General features: G+C 43.2%; 1 long non-coding RNA gene across 1 annotated transcript in view; it reads left to right on the forward strand.

Annotated features, from left to right (window-relative positions):
- The window catches only part of LOC122918614, a 63,947-nt gene that overhangs the window by 25,503 nt on the left and 15,120 nt on the right, over positions 1-23,324 (forward strand). The window contains exons 5-6 of the long non-coding RNA XR_006386643.1: positions 45-110; positions 1,625-1,735. This is a non-coding gene — a long non-coding RNA (uncharacterized LOC122918614). The remainder of the gene's footprint in view (positions 1-44; positions 111-1,624; positions 1,736-23,324) is intronic.

Raw genomic sequence — 23,324 nt, forward strand, 5'->3', positions numbered from 1 at the left:
ATCATCTGTCCCAAATCATTGATTAGGGCCCTCTTATATTTCAGGCCCTGGAGCTGTGATGATGAGTAAGATGTCCTTCATCTGGAGGAATTCTGGTTGGCCCGAGGGAGGTGTGTGGAATTAGCTGGTCCGGGTAAACACAGGTGCTATACGAGATTGAGCAACAGGTAGCTGTGGGCACGCAGAAACCAGAACCCCTGACTCCTCTCGGGTGCTGGGGAAGAGTTCACAGAGAGGGACATCAGAAGTGGGCTTTGGGGACGCCTGGGTGGCTCAGTTGGTTAAGAAGTGGGCTTTGAAGGATGAATGAGAATTCAGCAGGTGAAAGGAATGAGAAAGGAAACCCACTGAGGGAAAGGCAGTTCAACAGCACTGAGGCATGACTGGGCATGCAGAGGACAGGGAGCAGGGCTGCAGTGATGGGACACGGCACTGGCTTCAGAAGGGGCAGGAGGGGGTGGGGAGGAAGAAACCGCAGTGCCCGAGGAGGCCCTCCAACCCCTCTAGGAGGCCCTCTACCCTCCAGTGTGCCTCTGAGGCCCACCTCAGGGGCCAGAAGTTACAAGTGCACCTTACAGGATCCAGGCCCTCCTGCCACACACACACACACACACACACACAAACACACACAAACACACACAGGCCCTTGTTTCAGTTACCCCCCTCCTGAGAGCAGAGGTGACTCTGTGGAACCCTCCAGAGCCCAGCACTCGAGGAACACTATAAGGTGCTTTGGTCAAGACGACACAACAACAGTTTTCAAGCATGGGACTGACACACGGTGTCTAGGCTGGAAGTCACTGAGTCAGGACTAGGTCTGAATCGTGCACTGCTCAGTCTCCTGGGAAGACTTGACATGGAGAAGGTCTTCCCTAAATATCAGCAGCATGAATCAGCGACTTCAGTGAGTAAGCAGAGTGGAGAATGGACTAGTGAGGGAGGAGACTACTGTCTGCCCAGCTGAGAGGTTGAGACCTATGAGTCCAAGTGAAGGACCACAGAGGGGTTAGGGGGGAAGGGCCACTATTTAGACCAGCACCATCCAACAGAACTTCCGGTAGTGATGGAAGTGTTCTGTGTGCCACTAGTTCCTTACACTAACCACTAATCACATGTGGCCTTGAGGACTTGAAATGTGGTTAGTGAGAATAGGGAACTGAACTTTTAATTTTAATTAATTTAAATTTAAATAGCCAAGTGTGAACAGCTACATTGTAGAGCACGGAACTAGAGTTTTCTGTGGCAGAATCAAAAGAATTTTTAACACATTGGATATATTCATTAAGCCAAAAGTTTATTGATTATTTTCTGGGTTCTGGAAGAGAAAATGAGAGCCAATTTGTGGTGACTGTGTATACCATGCTAAGGTGTTTAGAATTTATAATAAACCGTGGAGGAGGGGTGGACAGGCTATTTTAGCATGATTGGTCAGGGACAAACTCTCTGAGTGACAGGTTGAGTTGAATGATGAGAAAATTGTGTGGATTAAGAAAAAGAAAAACCCCAAACAAGAACTAGAACCATTGCTGATAAAGGGAAGCAATAAAATCCAGCACAAAACAACACTCAGAGCAAGAAGGGACCTGCATCACCTCTAAGTCTAACTCACTCTTCCTTTCTCTAGGAAGGCAACCAAAGGCCAGAGAGGTGAAGTGACTTACCCAAAGCCACCTAGCTACTCAATAACACGGCCGAGAACAGACTCAATCCTGACTTCCTGCTCCACCCTACTGGGGTAAGTCTATTTTAGCATCTCGAATCTCGTTTTCCTTACTAGTAAAAAGAGTGATTGTGAGAAATGAAAAATGTAACAGAGACAAAGTATTAAAAATGGTAGCTATTTTCATGACTGGATTTGTTTCAATCTTACAGGGTCCCCTCAAGTAAGTATGTGATTAATAACAACCATTGCTTTCTTTCAGTAATACAAAAGCATAATGCAAAAAATAGTAATTTGATAATATGAAAAGCATTAAGAGAAGTAATGAGGATTCAACTCCTAGTTTGTTTTAGTTGTTTTTTGGGGTGACTCTCAGCCTTGATTATGTGCCATCAACATCAGGTCCCACTTGCCATTTGCCTAGAGGTAGCTGCAGGAATTATAAAATCTGGAAGTATTGCCTTCTCTCTAAGCGAAGAAATCACCAGCCTGAACATGGCTGACCTTACAACCCCACCTTGTTAAGTGGTGGCAAGCATCACCGTGTTCAGATACTTCTGAAGAGAGAAAAATGAAGCCTTGATTTTCCCCACAGACACAGCTGTCATCAAGCTCTTTATGGAAAGCGTCCTTAGACAGGGGCTGAAGAAGTGAGGGCTCTAACAGGACGTGCAAGTGGAAATGATGACAAGTGTGCACCAAAAGCATATGACAGGAGGAAGGATTTTCTGCCTTAGCATTAGACCTTCGTTTGCTTAGTCGTCTTCTTGTTTCTTCCTCCCCATCCACCATGTTTCTGCCCTTTGAGCTTATATTTTTGTACATATTCAGACAGGACAAACAATATGATAAATAGGGTCATGTCTTTGCCAGAGTGACCGTCCGTGTTGACATGTACATGTTGACTCTGATTTCCTCGGGCAGTTTGACTTCTCTGACTGTACCTTTGGTGTTCAACCCAGGCACGGTCAAGCCAGGCCCATTCTCTATCCATGCTGTTGTGTTGCATCTGAGTTTAGTGACTATGGAACCACCTGTGCAATGATCATTAATCTTGATCGCCCGAGGAACAAGGACAGTAAGACACTGAACAACTGGAGGTCACCTGTGATCCAGGGAGCTGACAGCTGTATCTCAGGCTCACTGCCCACTGACTCGCCACTCTAGTCCCACTTGGTTGGGGCCGGGACCCTCCCCCCAGACGGAGCACTGTCACCTCTGTCATTCCTGAGCAGCAAAGACCTATCAAGATGGTGCCTCTGCACCTGCCAGCCCTCCAGTGCTCCCGGTGTGCCTTATAGTGCACAGTGTGACATACCTGGAGCCACAGAAGCAGAGGGTCCAAATCCTTGGACCGAGTCTAGCAGGTCTGGATTCTAGACTCTCTTTCCCTCTTAGTTTGGCTTGTGAATCTGGAATAATGTCTACCTCATAGGGTTCTAGGTATCAAAAAATGTATTATTGCATGAGAAAATGCTTTGAAAAATAGAAAATACTACTCAAGTGAGAGCAAAGTATTATTCAGTAGTCTACACCACATGGTTATTTTTGTGGAAAAAATAACAACTAATGAATATTACATTATATTTACATCATTTCATTCCCTTCACCCATTCATCCAACCTATTCATTCATTCAGCCAAGTTTGATGAGACAAGCAATCCGGGCCAGGCGCTGTGTTGTGCTAGACAGGTAAGCCATTGTGAACAGCTCGGATGTTATTCCTCATGGAGCTGACAGTCTATTTAGGGGAGGGGGACACTGTAAACCAATAATCATGCAAATGCATTTATAAGTACAAAGTGTACTAGGTGCGGTGAAGAAGAAAGGCGTACAGCCATGAGTGAGGATAATAGCAGAGGTACATAAATGTGAGACTTGGTTGAGTTGACTGACTTGGGACAAGGACCTTCATGGCAGCAGGAAGAACACAGGCGAGACCCTTGAGAATGGAACACACTTAGCAAACTCAAAGACCAAGAGGCCAGGAAAGAAGGATCACGTTGCCAATTCGGGCAGGCAGAACAGGAGTCGCAGATGCCTCCTAGGATTCTCTTATGAGAGAGCTGGGAAGTTTGAACCTAGTGGAGAAAGTACAGAGCAGTTAAGAAGACTGCGAAAAGGAACTTACTAGAAAAATGCAGACATAGACGTGTGCAATCCATTTAAGTTGAGATAGGATAAACTCATAAAGATTCTAATCTCTTGGGTTGTAAGATTTTTTTACGGCCACGGTCAGCCTTAAATGCAGTCCTATAAATTAACTTTGACATTGTTAGTTGTGACTTTCCACTTTGGACCATTCTATATAAACATTTCTGGGTTTGTAGTCCATAAACTTGCTATGTTTAATAGCTGTATGCTGTCCCATCGTGGTTTCCATCAGGATATTTCTGGCTCTTCTGCACACTGGTGTGGTTTTGTAGTTTTTTGTTTTTCCTTAAAAATAGTGCTGCTGGGAATCTTTTTGTTTTCTTTTGAGTTATTTTCTTGGGTTTCGTTCCCCTCGTGGATCGCTTCTCTGCACGTCAGATGGCCGCTGTGATGCGCTCAGTCTTCTGTTGTCTCTTGCTTTCATTTGTGTGGATGTGAGCAAATTCTCCTGGTTCCAGCCACTTCCAGGAGTTGCAGGGAAGGGGCCGGGACCGGCGGGAAGAGACCGTCCTCACTAGAAGTAGAGAGAATACAGGCTGCTGCCTGAGTATGCTTTATCCTCTCTGGTGGGGCCTGTTTCAGGGCTTCCGCACTCAGAACCTCCATGGCCCTTAACCTGACAGGTGGCTCATTCACCTCTGTCACTTTGCAGTCTCCCGCAGGGCCAATGACATTCCCGGGGTGCTGTATGTGCGACGGAAAAGTGTAAGGTGTGGCAATGGATGGAATTGTCGTCAGCAGGAAGTGGTTGTGAGAAAAGGCATAAAACCTCTCTGACTGTAATTAACTCACAGTGGTATTTCTATCGTCCAAGGCAAATGGTTCCCTGAGTGTCAATCTTTTAACTTATTTCTTTATTTATTATTTCTTTTAACTTATTCTTTATTTATGTTTTGAGATGTTGTTCAGAAATTGGTCAGGGACCAACTCACCAAAATCAAGCAGACATCAGGGAAACAAACGTCTTTTTCTTGCCTGATCATAGCTCACCCGCTATGATTTGATCCAGTGGTGTCTCTTAAGCATTTACTTTTTTTTTTTTAATTTTTTATTTCTTTTCAGCGTAACAGTATTCATTGTTTTCATACCGCACCCAGTGCTCCATGCAAGCCGTGCCCTCTCTAATACCCACCACCTGGTTCCCCCAACCTCCCACCCCCCGCCCCTTCAGACCCCTCAGATTGTTTTTCAGAGTCTATAGTCTCTCATGGGTCACCTCATTTGCTTTTAACATGGGTCAGAAAGTTAATGGAACAAAACAGAGTAGCTGAACTCAATGAATTTGAGATAAAAGTTTAAGTTCTGTTCTCTGGGGGAAACAAAATTCTATTCCCGGAGTCAAACATAATATCATATAATGACAAGTCAGTCTAAAGTTTTTGAAAACTGGAGAATAAATCCCAAACGTTTTCTCTATTTATCAGAGAAAGAAAGAAAGAAAGAAGCAAGCAAGCCAACAAGCAAGCAGGCAGGCATATAATAACCATTTGTCTTCTTACTCAAAAATGGTATGTAGGAGAGAAGACAAAATTATCGCCATTTTGATCAGAACCACCATCACTGATTGTCAGGGATAAGTACAGTTTTAATAAAACATAAAACACACGGCATAAAACAACAGTGAGTGTTCACTGTGCGCCAAGCACAGCGCTTCGCTTACCCTCGTCTCATCCCCAGGCAGTAGATTTTCTCAAGGTCACACAGCTAGTGAGTGATGGACCCTGGTTTCGAAGTGTGATTCCAGAGCTAGTGCTCTTCACCGCTTCTCCACCCTGGAGCTACAGCGGCTGGAGGCAGTGTGGGTTAGCAGGACAAACCTATGCCAGGGCGTGGAGCATGGAGACCACCTGTCCTGTTAGCCTTCGGTCTGTTAGGTGTGTTTAGGTAAATCACACCAACTCCTTACTTGCTGTGAAGCGGAAAGGACTCTTCTTTTTTTCTAATTCCCATTGTAAGGGCATGCTAGGTAATGGCTATGAAAGTTCTTTGATAACCAACCGTAAAATCCTGTAGAAACAGAAGGACTTGTTATTTTGTATTATGATCGCTATGATGATGTCGCAAGAGCCTCATATTTAAAATACGAGGCACGTGATAGCTGCCGCGGGGTCAGGTTGCTTAGCGGGGTCAATTTTGAATGTCACATCCAGTCAGCTTGTGGTTCAGAATTAATCATCTCATACAGTGACATGCCAGGGAATCAAAATATACAGCCAGGAGGCAGCCGAGTCGTATGTTGTGTAGACGCCTTGACTGATGTGGTGACGGATGTGTTCAAAGCATCACCAGGCTCCCTAACAGACCTCCTTCGAGGAAAACTGACGGTCGTGGAAGGCTCCCTCCAGCGGCTGCAGGGAATTGATCATAACAGATCATGAGGCTGATTTCTCGAAGAAGACTGAGGGGTAGAGCAGGAATCAGGTATTGTTCAGAGCAACCTTGTTGACCGTATCCTGACCCAGACTCCACCATGCCTGAGGAAACCAGCACATCTCGGGTCTTGGGTTTTCTAGGTGCTGAAAAATACATCCCATAGCTGGTCCAGGCAGCAGGACATGGAGGCCAAGGCAGAAATTTCATCCGTATTTCCTGTAAACCCAGCAGACGAGTGGGTCTCAAACTCCAGGGAGACTAAAATCTCTTAGAAAATTTGTTCAAAGGCAGATTTCTAGGCTCCATTCCTGGAAATCACTATTTCTTTGGTCTTGGGTGGTGCCCAGGACTCTGCATTCAAATAAACACTGAAATGACTTTGACGCAGATATGTGCAATTTCTATTTTTAGGGGGAAAATACTGTCAAAGAGAAGAGAGCTGCTGTGATCAAAATTAAAACGCTAACATGTGTGGGGCACCTGGGTGGGTCAGTTGGTTGAGCCACTCTTGATTTTGGCTCAGATCATGATCTCAAGGTAATAGAATCGAGTCCCGAGTCAAGCTCCACTCTGAGCATCCATGCTGATTAAGATTCTCTCTCTCTCTCTCTCTCTCTCCTTCTGCCCTTCCCCCCTGCTTAAGCACACACGTGCTCTCTCTGAAATAAATAAATAAGATCTTAAAAAAAATTTAATGACCACTTACTTTGAATGAGGTAGTTAGTCTCCTATGCGTAAATTATCATAAGACATAAAGTGTTGTATATAAAGTAACTCACTGAACCCTTACCACGGTCCCACGAGATCTATAATATTTTCTCTGCTTTACCAATAGGGTAACAGAGACACAGATTGCTTAAGAAGACCTGTGATATCACATCCTGGTTTCATGATAAAATGTAAAAATGTTAATATCTCCAAAGAACTTTGCAGGAAAGGGACAGATTGCTCAAATCCCACCCAGAGGGAGAACCATTACTTCTACCGCTTGATTCTAATGTTAAAAATTCAGGCCAGCCTGGTAACTTAGGGTAGGAAAGGAGCTTGGGTGAAAGTGCTTGCCCTGGAGTCTGTTTCACACAGTGCAAACACTGAGACTGGGGACCGTGAAGCCCCATTAGTCCAGCTTTGTTCATAGGGCCCAGCCTCTAATGAAGAAGTTGCCCTTCTCCCAACCAACATTTTCTTTGGCAGGGTACTATTAAAATGCTGCAGGCCTCATACTTACCTAACAAGTTTATAGAAATAGGAGTTTTTAAGCCTCTACTCATTAAAAATATAATGCTAACCATCTATGGTCAGTTAGCTCATTTAATTAGACTTGGTTTAGAATAAGGGTGAGCTCACTGAATTTACTCTCCGCTATAATAGAATTCATTAGAATCTCTTTCATTTCCTTGGCTAAGAAGAACAAAGAGGCAGGAGACTTAGGGGACACCCTTAACTAGGCCTAGTGACTAGGACAAATCAGCCAGCCCAAAGAGGGGGCCATATTTGAATGGTTGGTTAGAGATGCTCTTTTCTGATTTCATGGTTATACTATGATTTTAATAACATTGAAGTTCACTGAAGATTGTTTAAAAATGGGAAGCCCCAGAGTTCCTGACCTACATTTCTGTCTGACTGCTAAGAATGTTCTGCCAACATCCCATCCCCAAAACGCGTCCCAAAGCAAACCCATCATGTTCCCCACGAAGTCTGTCTTCTCTGGATGACACCACCACACCACTCGGCCCGTCTAGAACCACAGCCATCTTTGAATGTACCCTCCTCAGTCAGCTGTGAGCGAAGTTCACAAGTTCTCCCAGCTCTGCTTTTATTCTTCCAATACTACTGTCACTATCAGTGCCACAGTTCAGATCCCTTTCCATGTCATAGTGTCTGGACCCCATTCTGGAACTTCCTGACTAACGTCTACTTCCTTTGTTCATTCTGTGACTTTTTCTTACAGTAACTCTGGCAGATTGGAACCATATTGTTCTTTAGCTCAGACTCTCTCACGATTTTTATTGTCTATGAAAATGTTCTGCACTCAATTCCCGTGTGTGTGTGTGTGTGTGTGTGTGTGTAGGGTGCGGGAGAGTTCTCTGACACCAACTGAGTGCCCTACAGTTCAACTCATTTCTTACACTGTCTACCCAGAGTCAGCATCAGACTCCACAGTTTGAGGACTCAGTCCCACAAGACTGCTTTCCACTACAGATGCCAACTCCAAGTCCAGATTGTCACAGACTGGCTAAAAATAAGAGGTTCTGATGGCTTCCCACTTGGGTTTGATTAGTTTTCGAGAGCATCTCACAGAACTCAGGAAACCAGTTTACCCGCTAGATTGCCAGTTTATTACTAAGGCATTAAAGGATACCAGTCAACAGCCTGATGAAGAGATACAAAGTCCAAGTTCCTGAACAAAGGAACCTCAGTCCTTCTGGAATTTGGAGCCAGATGTTGCTACCTGGAAGTGTTCTCGTTCATCAACCTATAGGTTCTCCGAACCCTGTCCTTTCAGTTTTTTGTGGGGACTTCATTGCATAGTCATGACTGATGAAATCATTGGCTATTGGCAATTGAACTCAATCTCTGGTCCCTCAGCCCTCCCTGGAGGAGGTTGGGACCGGACTGAACGTTCCAACCTTCTACCCCTGTGGTTGGCGCCTCTGGCTGCCCGGAAATACAGGCTTTTCTAATAGTTACCTCATTAACATAATAAAAATACTTTTATCATGTTCACCACCTAGGAAGTACCAAGGGTTTTAGGAGTCTTATGTCTAAAACGAGGAGGAAGACCAAATATATATTTCCTATTATAAAGTACAATATCACACCTACTAAATAAAGTTCAAATGTATAAAATTTGAAGCCAGATGTACAGCACCTTCCACGGTCTTACTCCATATTGTTTGTCTAGGCTTGCTACCTAATAATACTTTAAAAATACTCTCTTATTCAAGGGTTGACTTCTCCATTGAGCACAGGAGGCACAATGCCTAGGGCCCACAATGCTTTTCAGGGTCCATAAAATATTTTCATTTCTTTCAAATCAGAACAACAAAAAACTATTTTCCAGCTTGGATTGTATTCATATTTATACCAACACAGTCATAAGACAGAATTTGAAATATGTTCTGTGGAGGAAGAAGCCAAAAAGCAAATTATCTAGGGAGCATGAAAATCGTAATGCAGGGACACCTGGGTGGCTCAGTCGGTAAGCATCTGCCTTCAGCTCAGGTCAGGATCCCAGGGTCCTGGGTCTGAGCCCTGCATCAGGCTCCCTGCTTTGCAGGAAGCCTGCTTCTCCCTCTGCTTGAGTTCTCTCTTTCTCTCTCTCTCTCTCTGACAAATAAATAAATAAATAAAAATCTTTAAAAAAAAAAAAAAAGAAAGTCCTAATGCAGCCCTGGCTTTTCATTCATACAGCCAATGAATATTAATTAAGCTCCTACTATTATCCAGGCACCACCAAGCAAACAGATATGGCCTCTGTCATCAGAGACTTTAGATGCGGGGCACTTGGGTGGCTTAGTTGGTTAAGCATCTGCATTCAGCTAAGGTCATGATCCCAGGGTCATAGAACTGTCCCACATCTGGCTCCCTGCTCAGTGGGGAGTCCACTTCTCCCACTCCCTCTGCCCCTCCACTTTCTCTCTCTCTCTCTCAAATAAATAAAATAAATAAAATTTCTTTTTTAAAGAAGGAACTTTAGATGCAACCGTTAGAGACAGGCAAGTAAATGTATCAACATAATGACGATAAACTATGATACATGTTATGACTTAAAGGAAGAGACACTGAGCGTGGGAGAGAACATTGACAGGAAGGAGCCCAGTCGCGGATGTGGAGGTCAGAGGAGGTCTCTTTTGAGGAGGTGATGTAGAACCGGAGAGTTGAAAGATGACAAGGAGTTTGTCCTGCAGAGACAAGAGGGAAGAACACTCTGGCAGAATCTCTGGGTGAGATGTGGGAATCTGTGTTGCTGCTGTTTTCTGGGTACTTCAAATGATGGAGCCTCTGGGTTTGATGATGTTCTGTCCTTGCCAAATGACAAGACAAGTACAACTTGGGAATGGGTTGGATGTCCTTTATTCAAGGGAAAATCCATGGATTGGGTCAGTGCAGTGCCTCACCAACAGTGCAACACTTCCCAAGGGAATCTGGGCAAGAGCAGGTGTTACAGAGCATCAGAAGAGGCAACTCAGAAACAGGGCATGATTGGCCAGGCGTACGGGGAGTCTCTGATGAGGCCACCAGGTCTTCTTTCCTAGGGTAAGGTGAGCGATCTAAAACTGAGCCAGAGGATGGTGATTGGTGTACATTAGGTTTCCTTGACTGGTGTTTCCCGCAAGTGCGGGCTGACTTAGGTTTAGACTGGTGATGTGGGCAGGACCACTGGAGTGGCCTCCCTTTTGGGGGTGCCCATATTAACTTCATCATCCTCAAACACAATTTAAGCCTTTCTGCTTCCATGGTTTTGTTCATACTCCTCCCTCTTCTTAAAATTCCTTCTCCTTTGCCTTCCGTCCTCGGTTTTTCTTTTTCAAAAGATTTTATTTATTTATTTATTAGAGAGAGTGCGTGCACACACAAGCAGGGGCAGCAGCAGACAGAGGCATAGGGAGAAACAAACTCCCCACTGAGCAAGGAGCCCGATGCAGAGCTTAATCCCAGGACCCTGGGATCCTGACCTGAGCCGAAGGCAGATGCTTAACCGACTGAGCCACCAAGTCACCCCCCCTTTCTCTGTCTTTCAAAGTCTTATTCAACCTGCAAGTCCCAGTTTAAATGCCATGACTAAGCCACTGTCTCCATGAGACTTCCTCTCCGTCGCCCAGCTGAAATGATCTTGTGCTTTCTGGTCGCCAGTTTCTTTCATCTCCCTCTCATGTCCCCTGCCTGCCAGGAAATTCCTTGAAGGTAAAGAGTTTTCTATCTTAGCATTTTTGAAGCACCTCCATGGTGAGCTTCACAAATTAGCTAGTAACTTACTACAGTTTTCTGGCTACGTGGAAAATGAATGACTGAGTCCAAGGCAGAGCGTCTCAGCATTGCATTCCTGCGATCTTTCCTTTATTTCCTTTTGCAGACCAGGACAGCTCTGACTGTAATGAGACCTTGCATATTTAATGTGAGGCAGAGAGAGGAGGAGGAATGAGGAATGAGCTCAGGAAGATGTGTGGCTTCAGCAGTGACACTAATAAATGGAATGTAGAATCCAGCTCCAACATTTGGGACTGGAAACTAGCTACAAACAAGCAAGCAGAAAAATGAACATGGTGGTGGTGAAGAGGGCAGCATGTGCAATAAATGCAGACATATGAAGCTACATGCTGCTCATGGGACAGAAATAGGGCTTGGAGGGTTTTACATTAGGATTGTTCTATTTTTCTTTTTCTTGCCTTTTAGAAAAAAATTAATGGGAAACCAGTCTTTGAAGAATTTTACACAGTCTGGAAGTCTGTGGGTAAGACAAAGAGCTTGACATTGTAGGTGGTCCCCCAGCAGACCTCGGATCTAAATCAAGGCTGGTACCCAGTGAGCTGTCAGGCTGGGTGCAGCTGTAAACAGCACATCTACGGGAGTGGAGCCCAGTGGGGCAACGCAGTGCTACAGGGAGACAAGAAAACCATTCTCCAAATAAAATATGCGTTTAAACATGTAGTTGTCATGCTTTGGGTTGCTGGATTCTTAAAAGATGGCAAGTGAGAGACACTTCATTCTTTCAGTCAGAAATGCAAAAGAACAGAGCACAATTCTAAAGAGAAAGGAAGGAAGGAAGGAAGGAAGGAAGGAAAGAAAGAAAGAAAGAAAGAAAGAACGAACAAACAAGCCATCGGCGTAATAGGACTTGAGGAAACGGTGTGACTCCCAGGAGCCGTTCTTGACCAACTTGTTTCAAGACTGAACTTTCACAAGATGTTCAGACAGGATGAAAATATGGTCTGGTCTCCAAAGGATCAGAGTCACTTATTGAAGCACACTGTCGTGAGATGTGCTGAGGTGTTGCAGATGGGGAAGGTACGGGGGTGTGAGCAAGCAGATCTCCCTGGGTGCAGAAAGTGATTCGAGTCAAAGGGCCTCTAGGGTGATCCTGTCAGTGTCTTGAGCACTCCTGCTTTCTGTCCCCTGCTTGTCAGCTGCTCATTCCTGCAACAGGTATTTATTGGCCCCTGAATGACAGGTACTGTCACAGACTCTGGGGAACAGCTGTGAATAAACAGGGCAAATGGGGCGCTTGGGTGGCTCAGTGGGTTAAGCCTCTGCCTTCAGCTCAGGTCATGGTCTCAGGGTCCTGGGATCGAGTCCCGCATCGGGCTCTCTGCTCAGGGGGGAGCCTGCTTCCCCCTCTCTCTCTGCCTGCCTCTCTGCCTACTTGTGATCTCTCTCTGTGTGTCAAATAAATAAATAAAATCTTTAAAAAAATAAACAGGGCAAAAATATCTGCCCTCGTGGAACTTGCATTCTAAAGGGTTAAGAATGTATTCTTATATTCTAAAGATTCTAAAGACAGTCTCTAAAGGATTATCAACTAAAGATAGATAACTAAAAAGATATAAAAAATGCCTTGTATGTCAGATGGTGGTAAATAGTATGGAGAAAATAAAGCAGGGAAGGGGGGGGACTGGAGGAGTTATAGGGATTCAATTTTAAATGGGGTCAGCAGAGAAGTTCGCACTGAAATGGTTTTTGAGTCAAATCCTGAAGAAAGTGAGAGAGTACAACACAATGGATATTGGAGGGAAGAATATTCTAAGGAGGGGAAACAGCCAGTGCAGATGCCCTGAGGCAGGGCGTGTCTGGTGGGTTAAGGTTACCTACCAAGAAGGAGGATATGGCTGGAGCAGAGAGAAGGGGAGAGTATTAGGGATGAGATGAGAGTTCATGGGGGACAAATCATGTAAGGCCCCAAGGACTGGGGGGCCTACATGAAGACCTTGGCTGTGAGTGAGATGCCCTTGGACCAACTGAATTACCTTGTAATAGAAGCAATGTATATTTCCTCGCTCCCCTTTACAGAGGACTCTGCAATCCTCCTCCTGCAAACATGGTTTCAGCATCCTCCAATCAGAGCCATCTTCTGGACTTGAGTCAAGAGACTAGTATTCTAGTCCAAGGAGAACTTACTGCATTTTGAGTGCTAGCTTCCTCACTTTCAAGCCTGAGGACCCCAATGATAGATCTGGGAGCCTTCATGCCAAAGGTCTTCCTGGCATATGAATGCAAATTTTCTTATATTTTCCCAGAATTTCCTAAGAAACAGAGATCTGCAGTAACATCCATGGTGGGAAAAACAGCACAGTTATTGTTTTTATCAATATGTTGATCTATCGCTTTTTTTGTACCTACAGAGATGATCGTGTGTGGTTTTTCCTTTATTCTATGAATGTGGCATATTACATTAATTGATTTTTTAAAAAAGATTTTATTTATTTTTTTGACAGAGACACAGTGTCAGAGGGAACACAGGGGGAGAGGGAGAGGGAGAAGCAGGCTTCCCACCAAGCAGGGAGCCTGATGTGGGGATCAATCCCAGGACCCTGGGATCACGAACTGAGCCAAAGGCAGATGCTTAACGACCGAGCCACCCAGATACCCCATTAATAGATTTTTGAATGCTAAGCCAACCTTATATAAATTCTACTTGGTGGTGGCTTATAATTCTTCTTATATGTTCCTGGATTCACTTTGTTAAAATCCTAAGGATTTTTAAATCTATTTTCATGAAAGATTATGATCTTTAGGTTTCTTTGCTTGAAATATCTTTGCCTGACTTTCATATCAGGGTAAACCAGGCTCATAGTAGGCACTTGGAAGTGTTTCCTTATCCTCTGTTTTTGGTATTTGCAAATTATTAGAATTATTTCTTCTTAAAAATATTTTGTAGAATTTACCAATGAATCCATTTGGGCCTGACTTTTGTCATTGTAGAAAGATTTAAAAATTTTTTTCATTTAGGGCGCCTGGGTGGCTCAGTGGGTTGAGCCGCTGCCTTCGGCTCAGGTCATGATCTCAGGGTCCTGGGATCGAGTCCCTCATCGGGCTCTCTGCTCAGCAGGGAGCCTGCTTCCCTCTCTCTCTAAGCCTGCCTCTCCATCTACTTGTGATTTCTCTCTGTCAAATAAATAGATAAAATCTTAAAAAAAAATTTTTTTTTCATTTAAATTCAATTTAGTTAACATATACTGTATTTTGGGTCTCAGGGGTAGAATTTAGTGACTCATCAGTTGCATAGAACATCCAGTGCTCATTATGTCACATGCCCTCCTCCTTAATGTCCATCACCCAATTACACCATCCCCTCACCCACTTCACCTCCAACAACCCTCAGTTTGTTTTCTATAGTTAAGAGTCTCTTATGGTTTGTCTCCCTCTCTGTTTTCTTCTTACTTTATTTTCCTTCCCTTCCCCTATGTTCATCTGTTTTGTTTCTTAAATTCCATATATGAGTAAAATCATATGGTATTTGTCCTTTCTCTGACTCACTTAATTTGCTTAGCGTAATATCCCCTAATTCCATCCATGTCATTGCTAACGGCAATGACATTCTTTGTGGTGGTTGAGTAATATTCCATTATGTATCTATATCTATATGTATAGCTATGTATCTATCTATCTATCTATCTATATATGTTTAGATGTATATGTGGGAAGATTTTAAATAACTAATTCAATTTTTTTAGTTAATATTCTATTCAGATTTTCTATTTCTTATTGAGATAATTTAGGTAATTTGCCTCTTTCTAGAAATATGTCCATTTCACATAAGTTGTCTGATTTGATACAAAGGAGTTCATAATAGTCATTTATAATCCTTTAATTTTTTTGTAGGAATGGTGGTAAAAATTTTTCCTCTGTATTTCGGATTTTTTTTTTCTTTTTTAAAATTTTATTTATTTATTTGACAGAGAGAGATAGATTACAAGTAGGCGGGGGGGGGTGGGAAGCAGGCTCCCCACAAGCAGAGAGCCCAATGTAGGGCTTGATCCCAGGACCCTGAGATCATGACCCAAGCCGAAGGCAGTGGCTTAATCCACTGAGCCACCCAGGCGCCCTTGTATTTCTGATTTTGATAATTCCTGTCTTCTCTTCCTATTTCTTGGTCAGTCTAGCTAAAGATTTTTTTTTAAGATTTTATTTATTTATTTGACAGACAGCGATCACAAGTAGGCAGAGAGGCAGGCAGAGAGAGAGGAAGGGGAGCAAGCTCCCTGCTGAGCAGAGAGCCCGATGCGGGGCTCGATCCTAGGACCCTGGGATCATGACCTGAGCCAAAGGCAGCGGCTTAACCCACTAGCCACCCAGGCGCCCCAGTCTAGCTAAAGATTTATCAATTTAGTTGACCTTTTCAAAGAACCAATTTTTCGTGTCATTGATTTTCTCTATTATTTTTCTGTTTTCTACTTCATTGTTTTCTAAATATTTGGATTTAGTTAATTCCTCTGTTTCTAGTTTCTTATGGTGGATGTTTAAGTAATTGGTTCAAGATCTTTATTGTTATAATATAGGCATTTTATAGCTATATACTTCCCTCAAATCACTGCATTAGCTCTATCCCATACATTTTATTTTTATATGTTGACTTTTCATTTTCATTCAGCTTAAAATATTTTTAAAATTTCCTTCTGGTGTTTTGTTTGACAAATGAGTTATTAAAAAGAGTTTTCTTTAATTTCCAAATATTTGCTAACTGTTTCCTTCTGTTGTTGATCTCTCATTTAATTGCATGGTAACTAGAGAACACACTTTGTATGATTTCAAACCTTTTTAATTTATTGAAACTTTTAAACTAACATACACTCTTACATACAATCCATTCTGGAGAATGTTCCATGTGTGTTTGAGAAGAATGTTCTGCTGGTCACTGGGTGCAATGTTTTATAAATAGCAGCAAGGTCAAGTGTTGTTTACATTTTCTATGTGCTTGCTGATTTTCTAATTGTTCTATCAGTTACTGAAAGTGGAGTATTAAAATCTCCAAGTGTCATTTTTGAATACCATCATCTCTTGCTTAGGTTATTGTAATAACTTAGCACTCCCTGTCCACCTTCCTTGTTTAATTTTTCTGCATAGGACTTAATCATCATCTGACCTAGGATATATTTTACTTATGTGCTAGAATATATAGGTCCCATAATTGCAGGGATCTTTGTAATTTTTCATCACTGCTATACTTCTGGCACATTTTACAGTGCCCAACACATATTATTTGGATGAATAAAAGGTTACAAAATAAATGGCACCCCCTATTCTCTTGGGCAAGTGCAAAATCATCCTCACCCTCTGGAGGATATCTGAAATGTGTCGATACCCATGGAAATACTGAGATAGATTTAAGGCAAAGTGTGGGAGATATAAGGGGTACTTATGCTTTTGGCTACAAGTGGAAACTCTCCTTCTCCCCATATGATTTTCCTTTGGATTTATCCCTCCTCGAATTTTCTAGTCATAAAATTTAGTAGGCACTCGAGAACCAGGACTACATGTAGGTCTTGAGGAATTAGGCTACTGTTCTTGATTTCGACCCAGGTTATGTGGCTTCCTTCTCCAGGCAAAGGAATCCCACTGACATCAAGTGACCCTGTGTAGCTCAACCCTGTATAGTTCATTGGGGTTAATTCCCAAGTGCAGAGGGCAAGGTGGGGCTAAAACTTCAGAGTAATAAACAGAGTGGTTTTCTTTTACATATAGATTTCCTTTCTGAACCTGAGGTGGGGGGGTGTGGTCCAAGATACGGTGTTCAGCATCCCAGTCAAATATCAATCCATCTCAGCATGACTGACACCGTCTCCTGAGACATACACCTGAGGTAGCTTTGAACTTTTATGTTTACCCTCCTTCGAGGGCTATATTATACAACAATATCAGAAAAAAAACCAAACAACCCAGTGTATAATATTTCTTGAGTGCTTGACATATGATATGTTTTCTATGTATCTGGCATATTAGATACTTTATATGTCTATATACTTAATCAGTGCAAAATTAAAAATTGACTATTTTTTTTTCTTTTACTCATTAAAGTTAGGCCTAAGTTTCATAGATTGTTCTTATAAGGTCTGTATAACCACCTGGAGCTCAGAGGAGAGGTCTGGGCTGGAAACACCAGTTTGGGCACCATGTATAAATACGTGATAATTAAAGCTGTAGGAATAGATAATGTGCCCTTGCGAATGGGAGGAGGAGAGCGCCTGGGTGAAAATTTTGAGGAATTTGACTCTTAATGGCTGAATAGAGGATGAGGAGCCTGAAGAGAAAGAGATGCGTCCAGAGAGGCAGGAGGAAAAGTGGGAGGATAGTATAGACAGGAAGGTACTCGTCAGCTTTCTGAAAACTTCCCATTCTCATGACACACCTGGCTTTGGGGGAGTGTATCTCTCAGTAAAGTATCTGTCATTTCCTTGTAAATTCTCTTAAGTGAATCATCTTGAAATTGTTCCTGACACTAGATAAATAGTTCAGCCAGAGGTATCTAGACCTCTGGAAAGATGAAGATTTTTGTGTTATTAGCATTCTATGTTTTCATCAAAATTACTTTACTCCAATTCTTGTGTCCCCCTTTAAGTGTGACATACCCTTTCCTGATGGCCCTGTACCCATGTATGACTTTGGCATTCTAGTAGTAATCTGAATACTCCATATCAGTGAAACATGACAAACCAGGATTGTACAAATCAACTTGAATTATTAGTGCAGCATTCCCAGGAATCCAAATATTTCTTACTTTTGTGTTTAATGTTTGTGGCAGTAAATTCACGATAAATTTTTATTTTATTGCTTTAGACTCAGTAACAAATTTTTTTCTAAGAGTACTTTTTATTTGGTTCACCTGCTTACTCCTCCATCCACTGAGTATATATTTGGCGCCTACTATATGCCGGATACTGGAACTGTTAGACACACCAGGCATGGTTCTCCAACGTTGGTGTGCATCAGAATCAGCTGGCGAACTTGTTAAAAATATGTGTACCCCCATCTACCCCCTCATATTCTGCAGGTCCAGGGTAGTTTCCAGGAGATTCCACAAGCTCTCCGTGTGATTATGAAGCACAACAAAGTTTTAGAGCTATTGGTCTATGTAAAAAAAAAATTGGTGAGAAATTTAAATGTAATAGACTACAAGAGGCATCGAATAGAAGTATGCAGGGGGTAGAGTGTCTATTAAATTTTATTATATTCATATCTTACTGTAGCAGTAGACTGTACATTCAACAGTATTATTGCAATTTTCAACCATAATGGAATTTTGTGTTAGGGCTTTAAAGCTTTAGAAGTATGATTTAGTTTCATTAATATTGGAGAAATTTTTGGTATCTTGGTAAATAATCATAGAGCTTAGAGAATGATCTAAACATACAAAAGTCATGATATTTGTGCATATAACTTACTTTAGCAGGAATGAGGAAAGCATCTGGCAGTTCCTACTTAAACCCTGGGGAGCCTGTTATATGGTCATTATGGGGCTGGGCCTCTCGTAAATGAAAGTGTTCTTTCCTTTCCTTGTTTTCCTTTGTCTACTAGGCTCGTTGGCTTCCTGTTGATAGGACAGGTTCAAACAGCACTACAGGAATAGTCACAGCAGTTTCTACAAACCCCAGCAATGATGCCATGTGCAAAACTCCAAATCTTACATTGAAGGAAACAAGCTTTCTTTTAAAGAATAGTCAGTGTTTTCTTCTTCAAAGAAAAGACTCATTCACGGTGCCACTCACAAGGACACTTAGACTGTGAGAGACAGATCACCTCTGCTTTTATTGTAGGGAACCTGGAATGTCCTTTGATTGCAAGACTTAATAGGGGCACCTGAATAGCTCAGTTAAGCATCAGACTCTTGATTTCAGGTTAGATCATAATCTCAGGGTCCTGACATCGAGCTCCACGTCATGCTCCATGCTCAGTGCTGACTCTACTGGAGAGACTCTCTCTCCTTCTCCCCGTACCCCCTTCCCCTGCTCTCTCTCTCATATATGCACCCTCTCTCTGAAATAAATACATAAATCTTAAAAAAAAAAAAAAGGAGTTACTGGAAGAGATATAGATTAGAAGCAACTATTTAACAAATCTAATAAAATAAAATTAATTAAAAAAAAACAAAAACAGTGAAAATAGCACAAAGAATCAGAAAAAAAAAGTTCTATAATCTCTTCAAAATGTTGCTTCAAAAAGGTCTCTTGGTCTCTTGAATTCGCTTCAAGAAGTGTGACACAGGGCTCACCGATCACCAGCATTGCTGATCTGCCTCTCCTCCATGGACACGGAGATAGGCTGCACCTCCCCGCCTCTTTTGCAGGCTCTATGGTCATGTAACTACGTTCGAGCCGAGAGATGACGCAATAGAGACCTCTTCTAGGTTTGACCCATGAAAACATCCCACCATGGTTCTCCAAGCACCTTCTCTGGTCGCTGCATAACAACACCCAGGCAAGCTTGAAAACCACAAGCTGAAAATTAAAGGGCCCCTCTTAGCCTAGGTTCTTAAATACCTGTATGGAGCAAAGAAATCCCCAGCTCTACTCTCCCCCATCTCAATGCCAATGGGCTTTGTTTGAGAGAGAAGTAAGCTTCCACTCTTCTAAGCCTCTGAAATGTGGGGGCTTGTCTGCAAGGGCAGTTAGCCTACTTTAACTAATATAGGGTATAAGGATATAGGTAAGTCTGTGCCATGACAACATGCACTGGCCTAGTATTTCTGGATCCAGAGCCCTGAATATAGTTCCATAATTCTCTCGCAGAGGTGGTTTTTCCCACACACCCCCAGTGAGAAAACCCTCTAGAAAAGAATCCTCTGGCTCCAGGGCACAGCACTTCGGCTGTCAGGAATAATGCAGTCCTGCAAGGACAGTTCAAAAGCCAACACTTCTCTTGGCCGATGGAGCATGGTCCTAGCAGCACACAGAGGAAAAAATACCGAGAAATTCTAACTCCAGAATTTGGAGCAAACAAAATTAGATAGAAGGAAACCAGGGGCACAGCCACAACAGAGCACAGCGTGTAGCAGAGACAGAACCCAGAGCGCAGGGCCATCTTCTAGGCCACTCACTTTCACCTGCCACAGGCTGGCCTATGCTGTCATTACAATGGAAGAGAGAAATCCTCCTGGTTTTTAAATGTTTGACTGTATGGAACAGATAGCGAATTTCACAATGTTCAAAATCCTAGTCCTTATCAGTTATGAAGAGAGAGGTTTGCCTTCCTTTTTAAGATGATGATGGAGCCTTTTCTAAATATCTCCTCTCTCTCCCATGGAGGGCAGCCTCTCACACACCAACACCTTACCCCTGAGTGATTACTTCCCACTGGGTAGCTATTTATAGTAATGCCCATCCCAAATATAATCTCAGCGGATATAGAAACTATTTAAGAATTCGCAACCTGACTTTATTTTTAATTTTGCTGTCGTTCTTATCCAAAATATTCCTCTGTTAAAAAGAGACAGTAGGCCAAAAATGAAGTCACTGATGCTAAGCCCCACATCACCAAACCCAGAATTACGACTTAACTTAATTAGACTCTCCCCAGAATGGAATCTTAAACCAATCAATCTGGACTTACCCAGTCAGCACTAGTGGGCTAATCTGCTTGATAGTTCCCTGCCATCCCCTAAAGAAAGGTGACCTTAAGATAAATTTTTTGAGGGGGCACCTGGGGGGCTCAGTTGGTTAAGTGGCTGCCTTCGGCTCAGATCATGATCTCAGAGTCCTGGGATGGAGCCCCACATTGGGCTCCCTGCTTGGTGGGGAGCCTGCTTCTCCCTCTCCATCTGACCTTCTCCCAAGCTCTCTCTCTCTCTCTCTTTCTCCCAAATAAATAAATAAAATCTTTTTTAAAAAGCAACTTAAAATTTTTTTTATTTTTTTTTAAAGATTTTATTCATCCATTTAACAGAGATCACAAGCAGGCAGAGAGGCAGGCAGAGAGAGAGGGGGATGCAGGCTCCCCACTGAGCAGAGAGCTGGATGTGGGGCTCGATCCCAGGACCCTGAGATCATGACCTGAGCCAAAGGCAGAGGCTTAACCCACTGAGCCACCTAGGCACCCCAAAATATATTTTTTAATTGGGTGAAATGGTAACTAAGGTGCAGATGATACTTCCAATTATTATTTTTGAACATTTGGCCATTGACAATATTGAAAAACTTAAGGAGGTGCCCTTGTGGAGCACTGGTTCTTAATCATCCCCCTTAAGAAGCTGTTTTGGGGGCACCTGGGTGGCTCAGTCGGTTATAGCCTCTGCCTTCAGTTCAGGTCATGATCCCAGGGTCCTGGGATCGAGCCCTGCATCAGGCTCTCTTCTCAGTGGGGAGCCTGCTTCCTCCTCTCTCTCTGCCTGCCTCTCTGCCTACTTGTGATCTCTGTCTGTCAAATAAATAAATAAGATCTTAAAAAAAAAAAAAAAAAAAGGAAGAAGTTGTTTTGAGGATACCCATTAACTTTTGCAACAGAAGGGAACAAAAGAAAAAAGAAAGGTGACCTGACCATAGCCAATTTGCTTTAGGGTAGTCTGACTAGTCCTGCTCCTTTCTACCTGCAAGTGCCTTTCATTTTGTACAGCTCCTTGGAGATCCTTCCTGTCTGCTAGATGGGACACTGCCTAATTTATGAATTGTTGAGTAAAGCCAGTAAGATCTTTAAAATTTACTCAGTTGAGTTTTGTTTCTTAACACCTACAAACCCTAAAACTCTTCAGCCATTTTAGGTACCTTTCTCTCCCTCTTATTCTGTTAAATAAAATAGCTCCCATCCACACACCAGTGACTCTGTACCAGGCTTTGTGCATGGCCTTTAGATACATTAGGATATTTAATCTTCACATGAGATAGATAGTATTATCATCCCATTCTGCAGATAATAATAATAACAACAACAACAACAAACACTGAGGCACCAGAAGTTTAAGTAACTTGGCCAAGCTCATGTAGTTAGTAAGGAACAAAACTCGGGTTCAAGCCTGAGCACTCTGAACCCCCAAACCTCTGCTCTTTTTTTGTTTTTAAGATTTTTTTTTTTAAAGATTTTATTTATTTATTTGACAGAGAGAGATCACAAGTAGGCAGAGAGGCAGGCAGAGAGAGAGAGAGAGAGGAGGAAGCAGGCTCCCTGCTGAGCACAGAGCCGGATGCGGGACTCGATCCCAGGACCCTGAGATCATGACCTGAGCCAAAGGCAGTGGCTTAACCCACTGAGCCACTCAGGCGCCCCCCCAAACCTCTGCTCTTAAACCATTGTATTTTACGGCTTCTACTTTCATTCAGCAAATTTTTGCTCATGAAAGATACCTCTTGGAGGAGCAGTTGATCCCTCAGAAGATCTAATAAAGAAATTCCAGTTCATCAAACCATATCTTCACCCCTTCATCCCAGCACTTGTGGCATGTGGCAACCTCTTGCCATGGGGCTGGTGCCCGTTCTCAGAGCTACCTCCCTTCTCTACATCTTCACAGCTCCCTGGCATGGTGAGATCCTGGAGCTGTTGCCACAGTCTTCCGGAAAAGAGAAGCTTCTTGGCTCCAGCACGTTCTTAACGCTCGGGGGAAGAGCTGTGGGGCCGATCTGTCACTGTGTCTATATTTAGCCCCCTCTGCCAGGAATATTTCAAGCAGCCTATTTTAGTACAAGCCGTTTTGTGCAAATGCCACTGTTCCACCACTAGTTCGTGGGAAACCAAGGGCATGAAGTGGATTTTCTGGTGTTTATGTTAAGTGTTGTGGGTTGGCCCTTCAGCCAACCTTCGCGTGAGATAGGGGAGAGGTTGGAGGCGGTGTTTTCCCAGGGTGTTGGTCCCAGGGGCCCACACGTTTCAGTGGCTCAAGAGTCATCCAAGAGTGGCAACTGTAGAGGGGGTGGCAGAAGTCGTGGCGGGGGCGGGGGGGGAGGACTATAAAAGACCCAAGACTCTTCCCCAGCATCCCTGAGGCAATGTGAAGGCCTCGCCCATTTCAGAGCTCCCCACTCCGGCTCCGTAAATTCCTGCATAGACCCTTACAGCCTTAACCAACCCCCCATAGAGCCTAGTGGGTCCATGTCAGGGAAAGACAAAGGCTCCTGTTTGCTGAGGGCTTGCCTTGTGCCAGTTTTCGGCTGGTTTGGACATTCAGCATTTGTTTTGTCCATATGACATCCCTAGGGGCAGTTCTAGTCCTAGTCCCTTC

This window comes from Neovison vison, chromosome 10 (genome assembly GCF_020171115.1).
Source record: "Neovison vison isolate M4711 chromosome 10, ASM_NN_V1, whole genome shotgun sequence".
Taxonomy (NCBI): Eukaryota; Metazoa; Chordata; class Mammalia; order Carnivora; family Mustelidae; genus Neogale; species Neogale vison.